A 25,282-nucleotide genomic window follows, 5' to 3' on the forward strand; every position below is an offset into this window, starting at 1 on the left:
GAAGCATCTGATTTATCTGTCTCTGAGCCCTTTCAAAGTAGGCGGCCGAGACCCCTGGAGAATGGATTGAGAGATAAGGGCTTCCTAACCCTTCTGAATCTTGAAGAGCGCCCTTGCAAAGGGAATAGTTTTCTCTACATCTGTTTCTCTTTCCTTGATGCTTGTTCAGCAAAACTATGTATTCTGCAGACCACAGAGGGTCTGTCAACATAACCAAACCCCCACAACCCTGAACCATGCTCTTATTAGGGAGTATACAGTACCAGTAGTATATATATCTTCTGCCATGTAATGGTAGTGGAGGTTAACTTTGCTGCTCAGGGATGATTCCCTTCTTGTAAACAGGTAAGCTTTTTAAAAAAATTATTTGGCACCTTTTGACTTTATTTATTTATTTATTTATTTATTTATTTATTTATACCCTACTTAATTTCCCAGGTGACTTCTAAGCATTTTACAAGTATAAAACAATTGCAAAATTCACATGCGCACACACCCGCTCTGTGAGATGTGCACTCCTGTGCTACAGAGAGAGAGTGCGTAGCCTGCAAGCGACTACAAAGGGGAAAAGATATAACAACAATTCATCAAACAGCACTGAGGAGGGTGGGGTAGGGAGTGCAGAAATGTCGTTGGGAATTAACCCATAGGTGCCCACAACAGTCTAGTCTACACAGCGCCAGCAATTGCAGTGGAAGTGCTTTCTATAGGAAAACGCTGTAAACGTTGACAAAATACTGTGATGTGATTGCTCATTCAACATGCCTGCAACAGAAGCATCTTTTTCCCATGGATCCCCTAAAACAGACTGTGAGCACAGACAGCATTCAGAGTATAAGCTCAGACATACCCACAAATCAATTGAGTGGCTTTGCATCCCTTTCTGCATCAACCACTAATTTCTGGTCCTGAACTACAAAGGCCTCTGCAGCCATTTATTTCTGTCCTTCTCGTTTCCTGACATGTTCCTGGCTCTAATCTTTATTCCTCCAACCACCATCTCCTGCTTCCTTCCACAACTCTGCTGTCCATTCTCTCTTGCTCCCTCTTCCTTTCCCCTAGAACTCCCTCCCAGAACATTCTCACTGTGTCACCTCCCCCTCCACCACTCTCCCTTCAGATGCCTCCTTAACAGCCCACTTTCCTCCATGAAGGTCTTTTCTCCTTCTTTCTCAGCTGAAACAAAGCCAAAGTATGCAAAGCTGCGCTTTTCATGCCCACTACTTGCTAGCCTTTCAGTGGCCCCTCTCTTGGAATTCAGACGCTTAAGTTCCTTGGATCATTTTGCCTGATGGATAAATATAGGGATAGAAGGTGTGGAAGAGCTGCAGCTCAGTGAAAGAGCACATAGTTTGCATGCAGAGGGTCCCAGGTACAATTCCTGATATCTCTAGGTAGGGCTGGAAATGGCCGCTGCCTGATACCCTGGGGAGACTCTGTTGGTCAGTGTAGACCAGGACTAGCCAACTCATTGGCCTCCAAATGTTGTTGGACAATATTTCCCATCACTCATGTCAACTAGCCATGCTGGCTGACACATAGTCCTCAACTGTCCTGATTTTCCCAGGACATCTTGGAATTACAGAAGACACCCTAGCTTCTGATGGGACCCTGGAATGTCCAGTTTTCCCGCTCCACCATTGCCACTGCTGACAAGCTCAGGGAGGAGGATGAGCTGGTGCTTGCAGTCGGCACTGGCGCTTGCATATGTCTTTCTGTGCTGTGCTCGCTTGAGTCAGCTGGCTCGCATGGCAGTGCAGCACGAAAAGATGCACATCCTGATTTTCATCAGTAGAACATTGGGGGGGGGGGGATGCTGAGGCTGATGAGAACTAGAGTCCACAACATCTGAAGGGTACCACATTGGCTACCCTTTGTGTAGATAACACTGAGATAGATGAACCAATGGTCTGACTCATTATATGGAGACTTCCTGTGTTCCTATGTACTGTACAAATGTTTTTGACATAAACCACCTTGAGAAAACTCTGCTCTGGAAGGTGGCACATAAATTCCTAAATAAATACATAAATAAAATACCAAAATGGGATATCACAACCATATTTTGTACAGGATTTCAGTGCGGCCAGGAAGTACAGTAGTCTACTACTTGTCCAGTGCCCACTTTCCACACTGAGAACAAAGAATCATCCAGACATTCAGATAGAACCAGAGAGCACCAGACATCCTTTTACAAGCAAAGATGAGGGGGTTTGGGGGGGGCCTCAAGGAATTAATCAATATTTAAACAAACATTCATACAAAAAAAAATCAAAAAATCTGCGCTGGATGATTTTGCCTTCAATTATTATGGGCTTCTGGTCTCTAGGGAAACTTCTCGGTGTCCATAGCAACCTGTCACCAGGCTGGTGAGCTCAGTGCCTGAAAATATAAGTGGACTGAGCATGATAAGGAGAGGTATTGGGGGTGCAGGGAGGGGGGGGGAAGAAGCATGGGCTGCAGACTTCAATTAAATGGCAGGGCTGTAGCTGTGACTCTTATCTCCCAACAGAAAGTCCTGTTTCTGCAGAAGAAACTTGGTGAGATCTAACCACAGGATCTGTACTTTCCTGCTTTCTCTTATCTCTGCTCAGCATTAAAGAAGTTATTTCCAAGTTCAGGATTGATTAACCCACGGCTCTTGTTGGAATTCCCCCTCATTTATGTGACTGGCATTGTTTTCCTCTTTCTGCAATTGTTTCCCAGGAGTTTGCCGCTCCTCCTTGGCCCTATGTGAGAGCATTACAGGCACTGCCTTGCTCCTTTGCAGAGGGACAGTCGATCAGGGCCAAGCTCATTACGCCAAAATAATCCAGTAATAATGTAAGTAGCATTAGGAACCTTGCAGCAACGAGAGGAACGGGGCAGGGGGGAGGGAAAAGCCCAGTGGAATGCCTTAATCTCTCAGTGGTTCACTGCTGCCTGAAGGAGACGTGCTTACTTAGCAAGAAATTAAAGCCAAGTTCACCTCATCTCATCATCATTAATGCATTGGTGCTCTTTCTGCACCAATGCAAAGGAATACATGGAGTACTGTTCTCTCTGGTATAATTCCAGGGAGTCGTAGCTGGGGCAGAGTAGCCAGTGGAGCTTGATGCATTTCCAAACGCTTGTTTCACTCAATGTTCTCAGTGATGAGTAGGCAGAGGGAAAAACAGCAGACAGAGGAGCTCCATAAGACAACTCGGCTATGGTCCTTCCAGTTTACTCACAGAGATGTTATATCTCCAAGATGTTTAGTGTCTCAGGCAGAGCAGTAAGAGGCATCCTCCTGTAAACCAGGGTGCACAGTCCCCAAGACCAGCCAATGTATTTAGGTATCTTCTGCAGAAGACCCCACAAGCACCTCTACTACTGCCTGATAATAAAAATGAAGCAATAAATTAAATAACTGAGAAACTGCTGACCTTCCATGATGTCCAAAATTTGCCTCCTGAGGCATATGCCTCACTCTGCCTAATGGGAGAGCCAGCTCTGTTTAAGGCCAAAACACATATCCAAGGTGCTGTAGGGATGCCACCCAAACAGCTTCTTGTTGCATGGATTGTTGCCTATGTATTGTGAATTTCCAGGGACCTATCAGTAGCCACCAAAAATGGGAAGAGATTGGATAGAGGGTACTCTCGCCAACATGATGGCATTGATCTTCATAAGCGATGCCCAGGGATAACCTGCCGCAAGGAAGCTTGTGTGTATGTAATGTAACATACTCTTCTAGCTTTTGCTGGTTTCTCTCTTCATGTGCAAAAGCTAAACATGTTCAATAACTGGAGGGAAACCTCAAGGGGACAATAGCATATTTTATTTTGCCATACCCTTATATTAAACTTTGTACTGTATTGATTGTGCTGGAAATGTTGCTTGGTCCCAGCGACAATGAATGATGGCACATTCTCCATGGGAGCCTCAGAGCCCTGTATTTGGCCTGAATTTTTCAGTGCCAAGTGTAAAAGCCATGTGCAACATATGCAGCAATTATGAGTTTTACAGGTGGCACACACTCCCCCCCCCCCGTCATCTCTGACCCTACAACAGTAGCAGAATTTGATTGTGAGCCTTTGCTTTCGGAGGAGACAAGCTAAAGCTGAAGGTCTCTAGCCGTCACTTGGCCATCAAAGATGACATTTCCATTTTGCTTATCATCATGGTGTTATTCCATGTACTTGAGCAGGGATCTTCCCAGCAAGCCCTGCTGCATCCTCTGAGCTCTTATCTCCTTGACTCCTTCTTGGCTAATACCTGCTGTGTTCTGCCAGAGGCAGCTGTGATTGGTGGAGGAGCAATCTGTGTCAATTAAACACAGAGGCCATTGGGAGAAAGAGACTGTTGGGGCGATGAAAAGTATTATTATACATGCAGAAAAGTACTGAGTCAGAACTAATGGCTCTGCACTGTCACCTCCCTACCTCCCACCCCAGGTAAATGGCAAGTGTCTTGATTATAGAAACTTTATAATGCAAAAAGGCAGAACAGATATCACAAATATTGGACTTTGAGGGGTTTAGCACTTGTGGTAAAATAGCCTGAGGGTCCTTTATCTTGCTGTGCTCATTAACCTGCAGCTGTGGGTGTCCATGTGGTAATTTACTGTTGCATTCATGAACGATATTTCTTTGGTAAAATGGGATGTTGCATTTCAAAAAGGAGAGCGTTCTGTAGGCACTCTGTGTCAAGAATTATGGCGGTGTTATACTCTGTGTGGGCCATAGATCAGTGTTAGAACATCTGCTTTGTATTATTATTATGCAGATGGTCCAAAATTCAATCACTTGCATTTCCAGGTAGGGTTGGGAGAGACCCTGTGTCTGAAATCCTGGAGAGCTACTGCCAGTCAATGTGTAGACAATACTGAGCTGGATGGGCCAATAGTCTAATGCAATTGAGTTCTTATGTTCCTATATTTTGATACAACAGACTGAATACAGCTACCTCTTTGGAAAAAAGAGGTAGAAAACCAGGGCGGAATCTCCCTTTTTCTGTCTCTGTCGCTCCCCACCTCTCTCTCTCTCTCTCTCTCTCTCTCTCTCTCTCTCTCTCTCACACACACACACACACACACACACCCCTTCAAACACTCATGCACCTGCATTTGCAAACCCTGACACCAGCCAGGTTTCCAAGATGCATATACATGGGTGTTTAAAGATGTGTTTGTCGCATCTCCACTTAGACATGTTTCTTGTAGAAGACAGTGGTATAATTCCAGCATTTCATGCAGCAACTATAATGCATGGAGCTGTGAGCCATTAAGTTTAGAATCACAGAGTACGGCATGTGGAATGGTACCCAGAGTGCCAGAGGCAGTAGATTTGAGTTCTGAAATGAAGGAAGTGTCTAACATAATCCTGTCTATTTACTGACCTAGAGGCATGACAGCTGACTTAAGTTGCTAAATCTAGTATAAATGTCGTGCATGAGAATCTCCTAAATATAAAGTATCTACAAACCACCGCAGCAGCAGACAGAAGTGGTTCTCATGAGGAGGGATCTATAGACTTACTTGTGGTTATGACAAAAGCAAACCCTGACTACCTTTCTCAATGTATTAACTGGTGCAAAAGTGTAATCAAAAGAGTGCGCACAAGGTAGTTTAAGGGATCCGGCCAAAAACAGACTATAGACCACATCTACACCATACATTAAAACATTCTCACACCACTTTAACAGTTATGGCTTCCCCCCAAAGGTTCCTGGGACCTGTAGTTTGGAAAGGGTGTTGAAAATTGTTAAAAGACACCCCCAAAGCTATAATTCCCAACACTCTTAACCAACAACAGCACCCAGGATTCTTTGATGAAAGCTAAGGCTGTTAGAGTGGTGTAAGAGTGTGGAAGTGACCATAATAACTAGTATACTGGATGGATGGGAGGGGTCGAGTTGCATCATTTAGCTAGAATCTAGCTTATGACTGCATGTCCTGAGCTGGATGCAATGCAGACGTGTGGGTGTAAGTATGTTAAGCCCTGCTGAAGACAACACGTAGCTGCAGCAGATGGAGGGTGGGGTCCAAGGAAGAGGAAGAAACCAATGCCTGATATTATGACCACATCCCCATTGGTCCTTTTGACTTCCAGCCATTGCCCACTTTCTACTTGACCACTGCCACACGTAACAGCCGTGTCCCATGCTCTGGACTAATGCAAACTGGAAGTTATAGATCACCATTAAGAACACATCACTGCAAGCCTCCCAGTGCAAGCACCCGCTTTATAATTCCGTCCCTGGGTGACGTGTTGGCATCTTTGAGTTATCTGCTCTCACAGGGGTACAGAACAGCTTGATCTAATTAACTACCTGTAATTAATTTTTGCGAAGTGCTTTGAGGAGGCACAGGTGAAGGATGCGATAGGAATGCAAAGCAGTCTTCGTGTACCGGCAAGCATTTAGCGCATTGGGTGTAGGTGATGCGTGGCAGCTTTACCGCGTGGCTGGAGGGTGAAAGGAGCTGGCATGTTTCGATGGATGGGACTATAGTGGCGTACGGAAGATGTGGGGATCTTGGCGGCAGCATCTGCGGCATGTATGGCTGGATGAATGTATACAGCGGAGCATGGCAGTTCATCCTAGTCAGTGTGCATGGTGCTTGTATACCAGCAAGAGGCTGGCAGCATAATCGCAAGGCGGCATTTGATTTGACAGCCTCTCTTCAAAAACTGGCTCATTGGGCAAGCACTTCGCTCCCCATGCAGACTACCCACCTTTGAAACTGCTCCTCCCACTCCTTTCATGCGATGATGGGAACAAACGAATGATTAATCACATTAATCTCTGCACATTTCCTGCAGTAATTGGCCTGTAAATCATCCTCTCAGAAAAATCCACACTGTGTGGCAGTTGCCAAGGCCAGGGAATAAATTGCACTGTAGGTTTTACAGAGGCATGGCTCCTCCAGGCAGGTAGAGTTTTTGCCCTTGGGTACAACTCTTGAGTGGTACAGAGTAGGACAGGTCTGGCAGCTGCCAGCCACCCTCACTAAGTGGGACTGCCATATTTCCAGGTAGGACTTCCAAGAAATTAATGGGGAGGGGGAATCAGTTATTTTTCTCATAACCAGCCAAACCTCCTGGGTTAGTTGGTCTCTGCATTTCAAGGGCTGTTTGATCATCTGCTCTGGAAGACCTGCTTAAACTACGTGGCTAGTTATTTAAAGAAGAAAGTTAAAGGAGGGGCATAGTAATCAGACCATTAGTCTATCTACTCCAGGATGGTCTGTTATGATAACTGGCAGTGGCTCCCTGGAGTTTCAATCGGGAGACAATCCTAGCCCCATCTGGAGATGCCAGGGATTGAAATTAGCAAAGACTGTGCTCAACCACTAAGCTATAGCTCTACGAGTCTAACACCCACAGCCTTTCCCCTAGTATATGCAGAACTACAGCAACTGGCTCCCTAGTGTGAGCATGGCTGGAGAACCACACTGCTGAGGTATCTATGAAGGGCTTTCCCTCCTCACGCCACTGGAATCTCCCCAGGAATGCAAGTGTAGGTGGATGCACTTGCCTACAAGCTGTAATTAGCTGCCACCCTTCCAGCAGCAGAGGAATTACGTAAATAGGTCAGTCTTCTCTGTTTTGCCTGAGCCTCAAAACAATAAAAGAGGCCCATACTACAGCATTTATATAATTGATCACCTAGGGCACAATCCTAACCCTGGATCTGCCGGAATCAGCGAGTTAGGATCTGGCTAATCTCCAGTTTAGCTGGCTGTTCAGCCAGGCTATGCCAGCATAAGTCCCTAACCCTAATTCAGCTGGAGATAAGACAGCATAACTCGCTCATCCAGGGTGTAGCAAACTCGGGCAGTCCCAGCAGATCTTGTGCCATCAAAAGTCTTGGGGAATGGGTTGGGATGCTTGCGAGTTGTGCAATGTGTGGCATGTTCCACGTTAGTTTGTTTATCCGGTTGTGTTGCTGCATGTGACTGTGTGACTGGCAGAGTGTGTGGTGGGTAAGCCTGCGGTGTGTGGCATGCGCTTGCTGATTGGCTGCTGTGGTGAGGGCTGGAAGGGACCTTGTGCGTGCACTGCCCCTTGCGGGAGTGATTTGGAGCTGCTTCCCACAAGTTATTCCTGAGTGGTCTCTTGGTTCATATGCACCCCATAACAACCTTTAGGAAGTCTCCCCTGTGCTGGTGGCCATAGCTCCCATAGTAATACCAGAGTGGAGCTAGCTCTCTATGTTTTGCTGAGGCTCTTTATGCCAGCTTAATTCTGCGGGTGTAACTCATACATATCTCCAATAAAAATAAGGACATCCTATTCCATTCCCTCCAACATTTCACTGACAAAAACAGGGACATCCTAAGGAAAAGTGGGACATTCTGGGATCAAATCAGAAATTGAGATGGCTCCTGAAAGTCCAGGACAGTCCCTGGAAAATAGGGACATGGGGGGTCTGGTAACTAATGCTGGCTTCCCATATTTAGGATTGCTCTGCCTGCTGCAATCTAGCTATGTCTGGTGTGCAGACGTCTCTCCATTCATTGAAAGGCCTCCTTCCTGTTCCCCCTACTTTACCTGTTAGCTGTTCCATTTTCTTTTGCTGACAACGAACATTTGTTAAGCCCCTGCATGTAAAACTTGGCCAGCAACATTTCATTCTGTTTGGCAGTATAATATCTGGAATGGTCATATGGTTTAAGGATTTGAAATCCTATTATAAAACTATAATGAATCTTGTCTCTATTTTACTGCGTTGTACGAACGCTTTCTAGCCTATTGTGTCTAAATATTTAGATAACTGTTGGCTGATTTAAATAGTGCATTGAATCTGGTGTTCTTATGGTTGCTTGGTATAGATTAAGAAATTACAGCAGCTGTTAGCATGAAGAGTTACTTTGATCCTATAATAGGTACTTAAAGGTGAGGAGATAAACAGTGTGATATAGTAGAGCCCACAGACAGTTCATAAAAATCCACTAGGAGAGATGCAATTTTTCTAGATAACTATGTCCAATTGGATCCTGAAAGCAAACCATCTCTAAAAAGACAATGGCTCTAAAGAGGATTATGCGCAGAGATAGTTAAAATGGGTGAGAGAAGGAAGTAAAACTAATTTAGAGCATATTGCAGCCCCACAACTTCAGCTCCCTGTTTCCAGTCTGCCTTTGTAAAGTGTTTGATCTTGTTAGCCATATGGCCAGCCATGTGCAAGTCCCAGATTGTAAACCATCGCTAGGGGGTCAATACCAAGAGACAAAACTGCAGTCACTTTCTTGTAACTTCATCCTTGTGTGAGGTTGGTTAAGTTCTGCCTTAGCCAGAACTTGAGTCATTCTAGTCAATGGAACAGAAAGGCTCTGTGCACAGGTGAGATTGTCTATAAATCCAGATCTTAATTAAAGGAGTGCATAGCTGTGACAGAGTTTGGGCAATGAACTTGGATCAGATGTCTAGCACCTTAATGTCCTGCTGATAAGCACATTAGAAATGCTATAGAGCTGGAGATTGCTAATGAGTGCTGATTACAGAGCCTCTTTCTGAACAGGTGGGAGCTTGATTGTGAAGATCCCCTTCCTTCCCAGATATCTCCATGGTGACTGATGAAAATTCACCTCACTCCAGTTTCAATGATGTGCAATTTCTTGCAGCTTATCAGGAGAATCCAAAATGCATGCACTCATCTTTGTGTGTCTTTGCCAAGTGCTACATGTGAAAGAAGAAGCTCTGCATGTGTTGCCATTGTTGTTTAGTGGTTTAGTCGTGTCCGACTCTTTGTGACCCCATGGACCAGAGCATGCCAGGCACTCCTGTCTTCCACTGCCTCCTGCAATTTGGTCAAACACTGTCCAGCCATCTCGTCCTCTGTCGTCCCCTTCTCCCTGTGCCCTCCATCTTTCCCAACATCAGGGTCTTTTCCAGGGAGTCTTCTCTTCTCATGAGGTGGCCAAAGTATTGGAGCCTCAGCTTCACGATCTGTCCTTCCAGTGAGCACCCAGGGCTGATTTCCTTAAGAATGGATAGGTTTGATCTTCTTGCAGTCCATGGGACTCTCAAGAGTAGTAAGTGTATATATAAAGCTGTTTCCATCTGGTTGAAAGGATAAAATTTGTCCTCAAGAACATGAGGATATGAACAAGAACATTATGGATATGAAAAAGCCTCATAGCTAGCCTAGTGAATGTGTTTCTTCTTTGGCCTGCATTTTTTTAAAAGACAAAGGCTGCATTCAGAAGTGGAGATAATTGTGCTTGTTTTCCTCATTATAATACTAGTGCTGTATCCAAGATTATAACAATCCTTTCTGTCACATGACCTGTTGCCTTATGGAACAGTGGCTTTTTGATCAATATACTGTCTTGTCATACTATGTTTTAAGTGGATGGAAATAACTTTATGCTGGAATACTGCCCCCAATTTTGTCACATGAAATTACAGTGCAAAACTCCTCCAATTTTCCAGGGTTACAGGGTTGCAAATGAATTTTTCTGGAAGTAGGTAACATGGAAATAAGCACCAAACTTCTGCTAGATTCCACGAAACTTCTAGAACTTGTTTTTACAGCATGGATCACATAAATCATGGAAATTATCTGGGAAGGAAATATCTGGAAAATGGAATATAGTGCTGTCTGTATGCAGCTCAGTTATCCAAGGCAACTGGGGCTGTCAGGACAAGAAGCATAAGGTGATCCAGAGGATAAAGATTCAAGACAAATCTGGGGCAACAGAGAGAGAATATCAGAAGCATGTGTGTGCTGGAAGAAAGCAAGATTTTCTTAGTTCAGTTAGTCTGTAGCTGAGCTAGTTAGTCTGTAGTTGGCTGGTGGAAAACTGAGAAAACAAACTAGGACAAATTTCTCCCTGGATTTGGTAGTGTCCAAGTTACCTGATCCTATCACTCTTCCATTTTTATTTTTATTTTTGCAGAGCTATATGTGGACAGTTTACTTCAGGCTTCATTCTGACCCACTTAAGTGGAAGTAAGCCTCATTGAATTCAATGGGACTTATTTTGGAATATAGGATTGTCTTGTCAGTTCCCAGTTCCCATCTTTTTATATATATATTTCATTACAGCAAGGGGGGCCAATATGGTGCCTGACAGATGTTGTGGACCACAATCCCTGGCTATCGGCCACATTGGCAGGGGCTCCACCTTGGTTACTCCTGCCTTCCACACAGCTTCATATGCACCCTGATTAAATCACAGTTCCAAAAACTAAGTCTGCTGCAATCACATCAAGGATATTTTCTGTACTGATTTACTCAAGGTGCCTACATGTTGGTGCATATCAGTAACCTATAAGAAACAGGAAGAAGAGACAGAAACTGAAAACTGCAGCAAGTGGTGCATGTGCCAATTCCAAAATTAATTTTAGACATTCTGTAAGTTAAACCAGAAGGCAAACAAAATAGAACGTGGGCACACCGAGAGAACCAAGGAACAATAACTGAATGGAATGAAGATCTGGTTATCCTATGCTACTCAAGTCACTCTTATTTGTTACAAAAGTTTTAAAGTGTCACACAAATACACACACACACACACACTCTTAAGATTTGGCAAATTAGCAATCCAGCTGAGGAATTGCCTCTGATTGCCTCTGTTGTTTTATTCTGCTACACAGATGGCAAGAAGGATGCGCTCAAGGCTATTTCATGTTACATTTTCCTTGCAGAAAACGTTCCCTTAAAGGGGGGGGAGGAGTGTGAAACACATACATGGGTCATAAAGAAGTGCTGCACATCTACAAGATTCCCAAACAGCAGCTTTCTGGCACATGCATGTGCGGCAAAATACACGCTTGTCATCTAGATGGTTGCTTGCAACTGCTTTTCACATTTCCTTACTTCAAACACAAATATAACATTATTGAACAAGACTCTCTGATTATCTATCCTGTCTTGCAACACCAGAGCAGTATATGTAGGAGCCTTCCACAGGCAGCTAACAGAGCACATACAGGTCATGGGGCAGAGCTTGCCATCCTCCATCCCCAATCCATTAACTTTCCATTTCTGAATATCTGAATGGGTCTCTTGTTCTCTTCTGGTCCAATCCTCATTTCCTGTGTGAGAGCTTCCTGTTTAAAGGGAAGGGCATACTTCTAAAACATGTCTCTATAGAGGACTCTACAGCCCTGGACTAGTCAGTGCAGAGCAGACCACTGTTCACAGACAATCAAAGCTATTGTTGAGATTTGCACACGTGTGTGTGCATCTAGGGCCAGAAACAAGTGCAGGAAGAAATCTGTACAAAGATATGTGTAGTCGCTCTTGGATGCTCTTGGGCCGGATACCAATGCCTTATTTGCAGTGGGTATCAAATGCACTGCTGAACAGAGATAATGCAAACCCTTCTCCCTTTTATCCATCAATAAGATTGTCTTCACTGACAGCAGAAGACTCCCACATGTCAGCCTCAATCTACGAAGCAGCAGATGGTCCCCAGAGCAGGCAGCCTCCAGCCGATATGTCTGCACTAATGTGTGGGGATGTGCAAACACCAGACAAAGGTGAATGTTACTCACACAGCAGCCTGCTGCCAAGAAGAGAGAGGCTGGAAAGGGCATCAGCAGCCGGCACATAGCTGGCTTAACCAGCTGAGAATCTAGCCTTGGAGGGTTCTGTGCGCATGCAGGAAAGGGCTAATTCACAGCCAGCAGAGAAAAAGCTGCCATCAAGCCAGTGCAGCCAGACTCATGGTGCTGACTGACTCAGGGCTCCAGCAGGGGAACAGCTGCAGGGATTTCTTTCTGGCACTCCTCTAGTCTCAGCTGCTCAGAAATCTCTCCAACCATCCAAATAAAACACACACACACACACACACACACACTTCCAACATTTACATGGAATATAAGAAGCTGCCTTTTACTGAGTAAGGCCATTGGTCCATCTACCCCATTGTTGTCTACACTGACAGGTAATAGTTCTCCAGGATTTCAGATGGAGGTCATTCCCAGTCCTACCTGCCAGGGATTGAATCTGGGACCTTCTGCAAGCAAGGCAAATGTTGTACCACTGAGCTACTGAGCTACCCCATAAGTTGTGCTCATTCAGGAGGAAGACTTGGAAGGGGAACCCACAGTTCCATTGTACAACAATCTAACATCAGGTCTAGTGCATCATTGTTACTTTATTAGCATGCCAAAATATATGTGTTGCTAAACTGAGCAGGAACAATGGAAAAGACATTTTCTCATCTGCAAAGAGTCAAAGGCAGATTGAAAGAGAGATGGCTGCTTGTACAATCATCTCACTTTCTCCATTAAACAGGTCTTGCATTTTTAAAAAAACAAAACAAAGCAAACAAACAAAAAACCTGTCCCAGAGTTGACAAGAAGAAATGAACTTATTAAATGCATTGGTTACAAGAAGTGATGCATCCCTCAAACTCCTTCCAACTTTCTTAGCAGCTGTTGTAAGAGAGCCAGTGTGATGTAATGGTCAGAGAGTTGGACTAGGACCTGGGAGACCCGGGTTTGCATCCATACTCAGCCATGAAGCTTCCTATGTGACCTTGGGCCAGTCACTGTCTCACAACCTTACCCCACCTCGCAGGGTTGTTGTGAGGATAAAATAGGAGAGAGAGTTGGAGAAGCATGTGACCATCTTGAGCTCCTTGGAGGACAAGGTGATATATAAATGCAATAAACAAACAATGCAAGACACTCTCTTCCATTGTTTCCCGAGACAGATAGATGCCAACCAACCAAAGAAATAGTCTGCCTTCAGTCTGGGGACTAGGAATATCACCCGCACCCCTTCCAGGAGGTAACTCTATATCATGACTCGGGGAACCCCAACAAGCCTGAAGGTAACTAGCCATGTGGATCAATACTTTGATGGGGCCTTTCCCTTGCTCTTTTCATGACATTGCTTTCCTTGTTAAAGCATGGTATCTGGATTCAACTTCAAACATATCAACTGTGGCAAAGGAAGTGAGGACACAGGACAGAACAGGAGAACTGGGAGCATGGCTTTAAGGGACCTCAGGACGTGGTGGCAAATAGATTTTTGTGAGAGAGAACTGGAAGCAGTTCATCTGACTGGGTTAGTGTGAACCCAAACAGGCCGAGTAGTGATAAAAGCTTCTTAAAAGGGGAGACCTAATGGCCCTGGAAAAGGTTCGTTTGGGCACTTACATCTTTTGAGTTTCAGCGCTGGGTGAAATTAGAAACAGCTTTGAAGAAAATGCATTAGTGAACACAAACCTTCAACAAGGCCAAGCTAAGTTTCTCCTCACACCTCACCCATTAGGGCCATCTGTGGATCTGGGGGGGGGGGGGGAGGCAGGGAGAGAAGCTGGCGCTTCTGTGCTGCTGCTTCATATCTGGCCCTCGGCATCCCCTAATTAGATCACAAGCAGTTACTGCTTCCACCTGCCTTCCGCTGTCAGACACCATAGCTGTCACCAGCACATTGTGTCAGCTCCCACTGTGTGACAAAGGAAAACAAACAATGGGGGAGGGATGCTGTTGGAGAGGCCACGGGTGCAGCCAAAGTGCCGGATGCCAGCGCAGGCATTGTCACATATCCAATAGCAGCAAAGGAGGGATGTGGCGAGACAGCCAAAGGCAGAGGCCTCCAATGAAATCAGGATGGCTACGGACTGTTTATCCCCAGAGAAGGAAAGAGAACGCTGGTAAATTTTAATGTGGGTGAACATGAAACAGACAGCAGACTTCCCCAAGTGTCCCTGGTTGTCAGAGATGTCCCTCATTTGAACCTAGTGTGTCGAGTTGTCCCTCAGGCCCTCATTACCCTTGCAAAGCCACCAATTTTCTTCATCACACATCCCTCTTCTTTCTGGTATATCTGTTAACTGCAAGTAATGGCTGGTGGCAACTACTGAGGTGGTTCAGGTTGCAGGAGGAGTTGTCCTTTGTACGGCCTTTAGTTATATTTTTGTTGTAGTGGGTGGTCTTCAGCTAGGTTTTACTCAGGGTAAACCCACTGAAATTAATTGCAACTACATTAGGCCCATAAATGCCAACAGGTCAACTATGAGTAAAACTTAGTTGACTACTACCTAGCTTGCTTTACTGTATTAAAAAAATAAAAATGTTTGTCAGCTTTTATGTGTTTAGTGGTTTTGTAACTCGCTTTGAGGCATTTTGTGTATGTGTGTAGAAAGCATTTAATAAATGCACCTAATAACAGCACAGGAATCTGGCTTTTCTGGCCACATTTTCCCAGCATGCCCTTCTTCCAAAGGATGAAGATCAGAAGATCATTGAGCTTGAGACTGGTGGACAGGAGCCCACCAAACCACCTCCTATAGTACCAGGACTTGCAGAGCCAGAGTGAGGACCCTCACAAGCATCTTCTAGCAGAGCAGGATATGCACCAGGCAGAAGGCCATGGAGCATTTGAGAAGTGCCCATCTTCAGTCCAGAGAGTTGGCCCTTTAAGAAACTAACTTCTCCACAAGGAGAACGTGGGCTGGGGACAGAGACTGAAAAGGACTCCATTTGTTTTTGACCTTTGTTGGAGCAATTTATGCACTTGGATCGCTCTATGGTGCTGCAAGTTCTGGCCCATTTTGTGGTCTCACCCTGTGGGCTGCCCTGCAGGACCAAAACAGTTTAGTCTAGATGGAGATGATGTAATATCATCACTTAATGCTGCTGTGAATCTAGGAGGGCAAAAATAAGCCTGACGTAACCTGAGGGACCAGAAGATCCTGTTCTGTGCAGTTTCTCCTTTCCTGTTAAAAGCATGTCATTGTTTATTTATGCTTCTAGGTGGAAGAAGGGTTAAAAATTTCCAAGTTTTTCTTTTAAACAACAACACTGACTCTCCCTCACTGATGGAGCCTGCTGCATAATTTGCTCGCCCTGTGTTTGGAATAGTGACCTCTCCACACACCACACATGCATGGAAGGCAGGCTGAATAATTTTCTCCTTATGCTAGACTCTACTGCAACATTTGCATATCGCAAAAGAGCCCATCTTTGCTCTTTAACCCAGGTTCGGCATATGCCCTACTGCACAGAATACAGTCCTCTCTTTTAAGGCATTCTGTTGTTGCTAATCTTCTGCTCACCTTGTCATACGGAGAGCAAGAAACCCAAAATCCTAACAAGTGAGATCAGCAAAGGGCTTTGAAGCTGCCCATCAACAGCACCTGCAGAGCAGGCTGGGCCCAGACACCAGTCACCCACTCCCACTATGGTGAGATATATTGTTATTTCCGTTTAAATTATAGAACTCATTTCTAGATTTACATCTATACCTATAAATTAGCATATGTACATTTTATGCAAATATGTGATTTCTTTTGTCCTGTTTTTGGAGGGTGAAGCTTTCCCTCTTTTGCCAATGAGTAAGGGATGCGGGTGGCGCTGTGGGTTAAACCACAGAGCCTAGGACTTGCTGATCGGAAGGTCGGTGGTTCAAATCCCAGTGACGGGGTGAGCTCCCGTTGCTCGGTCCCTGCTCCTGCCATCCTAGCAGTTCGAAAGCATGTAGATAAATAGGTACCGCTCCGGCGGGAAGGTAAACAGCGTTTCCGTGTGCTGCTCTGGTTCGCCAGAAGCGGCTTAGTCATGCTGGCCACATGACCCAGAAGCTGTATGCCGGCTCCCCTGGCCAATAAAGCGAGATGAGTGCCGCAACCCCAGAGTCAGCCACAACTGGACCTAATGGTCAGGGGTCCCTTTACCTTTACCTTTAAGGCTACTAGGGAAGCAAAGGCAGGTTTTGTTGTTTAATTTCCATCCTGCGGAACAGACCTGAGAAACCATGGCTACCATTCTGCTCACCTTCTCATTCTGAGAACAAACAAACAAATAAAAACCCCCAGCGCATTCAAACCACCTTGCTGCCACAGAGAAGGGAGTGGACATGCAAGACCGTGCAAGGCCAGAGAAGGAATCTTATGCTAGGCCAGGGGGTGGGAAACCTTTTTAAGGTTAACGGTAGCAGAACCTGCACAGGGGAGGCCCACAGCTGTGGCGGGCAGAGCAGTAAATATGTGCAACCATGAAAAAGAGCTTTCTGCTAGGGATGTTGGAGAATTCTGTCAGAAATGGCCACGGGAAAGGATATTCTCATGATATGCATGTTCATTCAGATGGAAATCATGCAAGCAAATATGAGTAGTATTTGCAACTGGGTTTTGTTTTGTTTTTACTCCTCAAACCTTAAGTAAACCGTTAATGACGTTAATTAAAGAAGTTGAGTCCATTGCAGATAGAAAGATGAGTTGCAGGTTTTAGCAGAAGCTGAACTGTGATGGAAACAGCACTAACAGCAATGAACCCAGGGCAGAACAAAAACTGCTGTCTCCACACACACACACACACACACACACACACACGAGCATGCATGTGTGCACACACACAACTCTCCATCCATCCAGCAAGAGGTGTTCTCACAATTCAAGGATGGTGTTATCACAATTGAGGGATGGTGAAAGGTGCAGCAGCAGCCTGGGAAGATGGAGTGGCATGGGGAGAATTCCGAGGGCCATATAGAGAGGTCTGGAGGGCCATATTTGCCCCCTCACCTTGAGGTTCCTCACACCTGCACTAGGGCTTTGTGAGGAAGCTCCCAGAATCTGCTGGACAAATAGAAATTCTTCTATGAAACAGGCTGCTCCGTTTCCAGTCAACAATGTCAGAAGACATTTCATTGGCAGTCAGAAGCCCTGACAATACTTTTCAGCACTGCACTCGCAAAGAAGATTTTGTTGGGAGCCGAAGTCCCAGAACAACAGTGATATCATTCATTTGGGAAGGAAAGAGGAGAAGGCAAGGAGAACAGCGTAAGGAGGGGGAGAAAAGGGAAAGGGTTTTTTTTTTAATAACAACAACAACAACCCTGGCTAAGGAAGGCAATAAAGATGACAAATGTTGGCAGAAGAGAGGGGGAAGGGGAAAAAACAAGAGAGGAAAAATAGGGGGAAGAAACAGTCAGGACTTTATTTCTGGCTGGGCTCATGGAAATTATTCTCTGTTCTCAAGTGCTGAAGGAAGCCCGCCATTGTGTGTGTTGTACTGAGTAACCCTGTTACCTGGCAGTACAGCAGGGAGCTTTAAAAGCTGGGTCTGTTGCCTGCAGGATGTTTACTTCCCCCAGATTTGGCAAGCTGCTAAGCCAGAAGGCGATCCAGCAGGGGATAGGAACCAACAACCCAAAGGCAACTTCCTGGCTTAAGTCATAGGCCACCCCTCCTTGGCTACTGGGTAATTCATAGATGTTTTTCACTCTGTTTCCACACTCTGTTTCCACCAGGTCAGAATTGCCCGTATGCTGCTCATTCTGTTTTATTGGATGACCCAGCCAGGCACACAAGGGGGGCTGAGGTTTTCTGCATACAGTGGTAACCTATATGAGAACACTGGTCTGCTCTCCATCTCTCCATTAAAGCCCCTTTGCCCCTCCCCCATTTAAAGATGATTTTGGGCTCGGGCGGTTGTGTTGCTAAGAGTGGCACCTTTCAGAACTGTTGACCAGTAGTCCCTGGAAGTTATTTTCTGTAAAATTACTTTATTAAAATGCAAAGTTGAGCTCAATAATAATGAAAAACAGGTATGAAATATCAAAGCAGGGACAAAAAGGGAGCCAGTGAACTCAGCAATACATTCCGGGTTCTTGATAAAATCACACACACACACACACACACACACACACACACTCTTTAAAAAAAACCCATTAACATGGAGATCCCTTATTTTTCATGGAGATAAGCTGCATTTCCAGCAAACCTTAGTTTGATACTCTACACATATTCTTATTTTATTGTATTGTCCACAGCCATTTATAGACCAGAATGAGGGGTGGGGAGATTGGTTATGTTCTGCATTATTAACATAAACAATAAAATCACAGCAAGAAGAAAGAAATTTGTCCTTCCTTTTTTGACCTCTAGAGGTTCTCAGTTTATTTGTCATTTTTTCTAGTAAGACATATCTGTTCTGTCGAGATCCCTCCTAAAATGTAAGTTTGTTATCAGGGTGCAGTTCTGTGTTTTGTTGGAACACAGAAAAAGAAGAACATGTAAACTTCCGGGATTACAATTCGAACGACAAGCACGCAGTCTTTAAAGCTGTAATACAAAGAAGCCAATCTCTGTGTTTATGGACTTGTTTTGTTCATGAAAGCCATGAGAACATAAGAGGAACCCTGCTGGACCAGACCAAAGGCCCATCTCGTCCGACAGCCTGCTTTCCATTGTGTGTGGCCAGCTAGATACCTCTGGGAGGCATACGAACACAGTGTGAAGTTAATCTGGAAAAATAACTGCTTTGTGTTAGTCTGCCTTTGTGTTTGGTTGGAGGGAACGGGGCCTTCTCTGTCCCCCAAGGGCCCCCTGTCTAGACAGAGATCACAGCTGGGAGATAAGGGGTTAAAGCCCCTCTGCTCCCCACACTGGTTTCTTGATTCGGATCATACACATCCAGGCTGCGATTTACTATTAAAAAAGCCGCTGGTGCAAGTGCACATCTCTCTGGGCCCTTGATTAATCGGTATATTGATAAGGGCCACATCTGTTGGGGAACTGCATCCTCAGACTTCAGTGCCTGGTTCCTAATCCTAAATCTGTGAAAAGGAGAGAGAGAGAGAAAACTTTTCCTTGCTGAACCTCTGCTATTCAGTTCTTACATGCCCATGAACATTCCCAGAGAAAAAGTGATACAAGTAGTAAATGGCTCTGTTCCTCACTGTTGTTGGTGAGGAACCCCAAGACAGTCCACAAACACTTGGGAAGGTCCTGTGCCAGAGAGTGCCTTCCTATTCCAGGAGAGTTTCTGTCGTTAGTGAAAAACTATTGTGCTACAGTGGCATGAGAACTTCCACATAGGCACATTTTTATATGGCTTCCCCACTCAGTATTTCATTGCCTTGTCCTTATAATGTATTATAATAGGATGGGGAGGGGGTAATATCATCTTGGGGGTTGCCTCCAAGCCTGAAGCTTTTATAACAATAAGACGAGATTCTGTAGAAAAACAGATGGCCAAAGTGGTCAAAACAGCCGTTCTGTTAAGCCAATAACTTTAGCCAAGTTTGTTAAGCATCTCTTTGGATGACTAAGGAGAACAGGTGACTGGTTGCCATAGAAACTACTAGCTGGAGAGGCTTTCAAAAGGTGGACTAGAGGAGGGCAGGCCTCCCAGCCGCCCCTGGCTGAACGCCAACAATGACTACAAGAGAACAATGTACCTGGGAGCAGTCTTGTTTTGATCTGCACTGGGGAAGATACAGAGGCCTGGCTTGCTCTCTCTGCTGAATCCATAGCTATAGCTTGGGGGCACCCCCAAAAAACTTAAGGGGAGAGCAAGGGCTGTAGAAGTGATCCTGCTCTTTGGCCTCCCATTTTATGCTCAGCCTGTATACATGTGTAAATAAAACCATTTATCACAAAGAAACCACCATATCCAGTGACCTTCATGCTAAGGAAACAAATGCAAGGTAAGTGCTGGCACTCCTAAAATCTCTTGCTATTCAGAGATTAGTGTAGCAGTATCCATAGCACTTAGGGATGGGGGAATCTGTCAATTTTTGTTTCTCTGAGTTTCACATTTTCCCCATCTTAAATTCAGTTCTCCCTCATTTCCACACCTTTTTACAACGTTTTCATGAAAATCTCCTATTATACTCCTAATATCCATGCTTGCATTTATTTTTCCTATTATACACATTTATTTTTGCAAAGCAATTTTCCTTCATAGGATGCATTTTTTGCGTGTCATTTCCACAAATATATGTATGTTTATGCACAGTTTACCCCAGTATATGCATTTTTTAACATGTTACTTGACTGGAGACCTGCACTGCAAAATGAGAAAAGTGTGAATTTCAAAGGATGGTTTCATTCTTGCACTTTTTCAGAAAGTGCAAATTAGTTGAGTTCACCTTTAAAGAGAATGAAAATTTCTCCCTCATCCCTAATAGCATGCCAGCTTCTTACCAACCCCTGGATGAGAAAGGTTGCCAGGAGCCCTGGGGACAGCCACAGAGGTGAAACAAGAACCATTATTTTGTTACTCTGAATCAGCTCTCTGCTACACTAAGACCGAGTCAGTGGATATAGCTCAAGGTCCAGATAGTTCAGCAGCTTCAAAGCAAAGAGGCCAGGAAAATCCTTTTTCATTCAAATGCAACATCTAAGCAATGTTTTCCCCAGCTGCAGCTGGAAAAACGGAGGGGGCTTAGTGGAAAGACACTTGGTGCAACAGAGGTGGCCTGGGTGGCATGTAAAGGGAAACCAGTAGCTGAATTAAAATCAGATCAATGCTACAGGTGTCCAGCCTGTGATTTACAGAATAGACTTAAACTCTAATGCTTAGTTCATCTTTTAGGTCTTGGGTGTCTCTTCCAATACTACAATTCTATGAACCTGCATTTTAAAATATAGTAAGTCATGGGTCCCCATCAGATTTTAGCCTTCAGCATAAAGACTCTTAAGGGGACGCGGGTGGCGCTGTGGGTAAAAGCCTCAGCGCCTAGGGCTTGCCGATCGAAAAGTTGGTGGTTCGAATCCCTGTGGCGGGGTGCGCTCCCGCTGCTCGGTCCCAGCGCCTGCCAACCTAGCAGTTCGAAAGCACCCCGGGTGCAAGTAGATAAATAGGGACCGCCTACTGGCGGAAAGGTAAATGGCGTTTCCGTGTGCTGCGCTGGCTCGCCAGATGCAGCTTGTCACGCTGGCCACGTGACCCGGAAGTGTCTCCGGACAGCGCTGGCCCCCGGCCTCTTAAGTGAGATGGGCGCACAACCCTAGAGTCTGTCAAGACTGGCACGTATGGCCAGGGGTACCTTTACCTTTACCTTTATAAAGACTCTTAGGCGACTAGGTCTGCCCCACTTTCCAGACACAGGGCTGGACTTTCATCATTACCACACAAGTTAAGGACATAAAAGCGCTAATCAAAATGTAGCTCAATCGTGAAGGGTTGTAGCTCAGTGGTAGAACATCAGCTTTGCATTCAGAAGGTCCCAGGTTCAATCCCAGGCATCTACAGGGAGAGAACCCTGTCTGATACCATGGACAGCCACTGCCAGTAGTGTAGACACTACTGACCTAGATGGAACAAGAAACCCCACCTATATACATTCTCACCTTGCTCCCTATGTATCTGACATGGGTGTAAATCCTCAAAAATTATTGAGAAGGATTGAAAGTACTGAGTTAATTGAGGTTCTGCCCCAGCAGATGCCTGCCCCCCTCTGGAAGCTTGCTCCCCATAATTTCCTCTTTTGGCGGTATTTGGCTAACAAAAATCCTGGCTATGCCCATGGAATCTGGGTAGCCTTTTAAGCAGGGTTATTCCTAGGAGGAACCAGCAGAAGCAAGGCTTACGGGGCCTATGCTTTGGGGGTGTCCTTTGCCTGGCCAGCTCTTCTGCCACTTCCACCCACCCAGTAAGGCTCTACAACTTCTCCCTTCCTAGAGGAAGGAAGGAGAGAACCTCACTAACATTGTCACAGGTAAAATACTTGCAAAAGGGGGGAAGTAAGCCAGAGGGGAGAGAGAGCAAGGGGGCCAAAGCAACAGCAAAACGACAATAAAAAGTAAGTTGAGGGGAAAGGTCATACCACCACTGCTGTGGAGAGGAAGAGGGAAAGCAGAGAGGAGGTGAAGGCACAGTGTGATTTGGAGAGCCAGGGTGGTTTATTGGTTGGAGTGCTGGGAGCAGCGTCAGAGCAAGCCGATTGGGCGCCTGGGGTGGCGCGCGTGCCCTAGACCCAGAGGCAGGGGCAGGACACTCTGTGGGGCCTCCTCCCACTCAGCCACCCTACAGCTTGGGGGGAGGTAGCAGGCAGACTGTTTGGGGCAGTGCGGAGCCTGCGGGCACCCAAGCCTCCATGTCACTCCCAGGAAGGACATGTGCCTCAGGCACGCTGCAGGCACCACAGTGCGTGCCTCCCAGCATTTTGTCACCTTCCTCAACGGTGACACCTGGGCAGCCCGCCCCCACCGTACCCCCCTTCCTCCACCCCTTGTTGGGAGACTGGAGTTCAAATCCACACTTGGCCATGAAGCCCACTGGGTGACCTTGAGCCTGTCACTGTCTCTCAACCCACCTCACAGGATTGTTGTGAGGATAAAATCAAGAGGGGAAACCATGCACACCACATAGAGCTCCTTGGAGGAAAGGGTGTTACATAAATGCAGTAAATTTCTCTGGGGCCCTACATTGCTCTAGGAATGGCTCTTGGGATGGGATTCCCATCCTCTCCCCCTCCCTGAGGGGATCAACTCAAGTTGAGATCCATTGCAGAAGGTGGAGCAGTAGTCAGCTTGGTGGGGCTCCAATAATGGTCTCTTTGACAGAACCACTTGACTCGATACTACGGCACACTTCCATCTTCATAATCAAAGAGGCTGGCAGTCCCTAACCAAAACAGCTAAATAAATGAAGAGGCAACTGACATACAGAGTCTAATGGTGGCTCAGGGCTCCCTGCCACCTGGCAAGCTCTGTGTTTCAGGACTTGTACCCCCCCCCCCCTTGGGAGGCACTGTTAATATATTTGCTCTCCAGCAGAAGTGCCCTGCCGGGAACACTCCAATGCTGCCTGCAACAGGGTTGTGTGTGTGTGTTGGACTTGTCGGATGAAGTAGGTCTCATCTTGTGTTTGTGCTTGCTTGAGGGACATAGCATTGTACTATCTCGCAGGGTCTTCACCTTGCCAATGTGTGTGAGCGCATATATATATATATATATATATATATGCAGGTTTTGGTGTCTTCGGGTATCTTCCCGTGTAAAAGTTGGGGTGTCTAGGCGACGTTTATATATATATATATATATATACACACCCACACCCACACATCCACACCCACAGTGGTACCTTGGGTCACATATGCTTCAGGTTACATATGCTTCAGTTTACAGACTCTGCTAACCCAGAAATATTACCTCGGGTTAAGAACTTTGCTTCAGGATGAGAACAGAAATCGTTCTCCGGCGGCACGGCAGCAGCAGGAGGCCCCATTAGCTAAAGTGGTGCTTCAGGTTAAGAACAGTTTCAGGTTAAGAATGGACCTCCGGAACGAATTAAGTACTTAACCGGAGGTACCTATATATATATATATATATATATATATATATATATATATATATATATATATATAGAGCCAGAGAAAAGTCTGCTCTGCTAGACTCTGGGTCAAATTGAGTGCATAGATGTGCTTACATGCACAACAATCCATAGTTTGCTGATAAATGGCTTTTCTTCACTTCACCTGTCTGAAGGGTCTTGCTATTTTATTGTTCTTTTTCTTTTAACACACACACACACACACACGCTTTGAAGAGAGCTGTGTGGTTAAACACAAACTGAAATCCTTTTATGAACCAGAACTGCATTCATGTATAGCTGCTGATAATTTTATGTGCCTATTCACATACCGATGAACTCTACTGTGAGAGCCTGTGCTTCTGGATACATGCATCCATACACGTGACCAGCTGTGGCCCTTGTCTTAAATAAACAGCAAAAAACCAGGAACCAACATCCAATAGGTCAGTAAAATTTCAGAGATGGGTGGAGGCAGACTATGAGGAGAGAGATGGGAAGGAAGACAAACAGCTGTTTGCAATATCTTCAGGAAATGGGTGCTGCTGTCTGAAAGCCAGAGTTGACTCTGGAGTGGGACACAGACTGGGTGGGGCTCATCCTTGAAATATCCACTAATGATGCCAACATGTTTTTGGCATTTCCAAGATAATCCCATTCACTCGCTTCTATGAAGGGACAGCAGTTCAGCCACTTAGAGACAGACCCAGCCTTGTATTGCCGTATCCTGGACTAACCCCAAGCTCCCTTGTGACAATGAAAACATATTGATTCTTATGGAAAGTAAAGAGAACAAGATGATTTCCTTTAAAACCTGAAATGATCAAAACCCTCTTCTGCAGACCAAGAGCGCATTTTAAAAGCCAGGAACTTAAGCATTTGTTTTACATGGTGCAAATTTCTTGACCTCGTTGTTGTAATGTAAGTAAGACTATTTTAGAGCAAAAGATGTCAGTATGATCATAAACTTGAGGGTTAATACCTTCAGACTTGCAAATGTTTCTCCTTTTTGTTGGTGCTTTGGCACCATTTTGATTTTAATAACTGTGTACTCTTCCTTGATTAACCCTACAATCTGAGCCATTTAGGGACCACATCTTGAATGGGAAGACATCATAATAATTTGGCTATGTGCTGACATCACTGAGGGGAAAAGAAACCAGCTGAGAGGGAGGGCAATGCTCCCTGCATCACTCACAGGTTGAAATTAGCCAGTTGGTGATCACATAGTGAAAAGGATGGCATCGTAAGGTTACACAGCCAATCAGATTTAACATCATTGATGAAGAAAATTCAGGAAGCATTTTCCT

At 45.2% G+C, this 25,282-nt stretch overlaps 2 protein-coding genes across 16 annotated transcripts in view; one reads left to right on the forward strand and one right to left on the reverse strand.

Annotated features, from left to right (window-relative positions):
• Nucleotides 1-25,282, forward strand: part of IL17B (interleukin 17B) — a 257,212-nt gene that overhangs the window by 164,799 nt on the left and 67,131 nt on the right. The gene's annotated exons all lie outside the window — the stretch shown is intronic.
• ABLIM3 (actin binding LIM protein family member 3) overlaps nt 1-25,282 on the reverse strand; it is a 140,532-nt gene that overhangs the window by 59,333 nt on the left and 55,917 nt on the right. The window lies entirely within an intron of this gene.

This window comes from Podarcis muralis, chromosome 2, assembly GCF_964188315.1.
Source record: "Podarcis muralis chromosome 2, rPodMur119.hap1.1, whole genome shotgun sequence".
In the NCBI taxonomy this organism is placed as follows: domain Eukaryota; kingdom Metazoa; phylum Chordata; class Lepidosauria; order Squamata; family Lacertidae; genus Podarcis; species Podarcis muralis.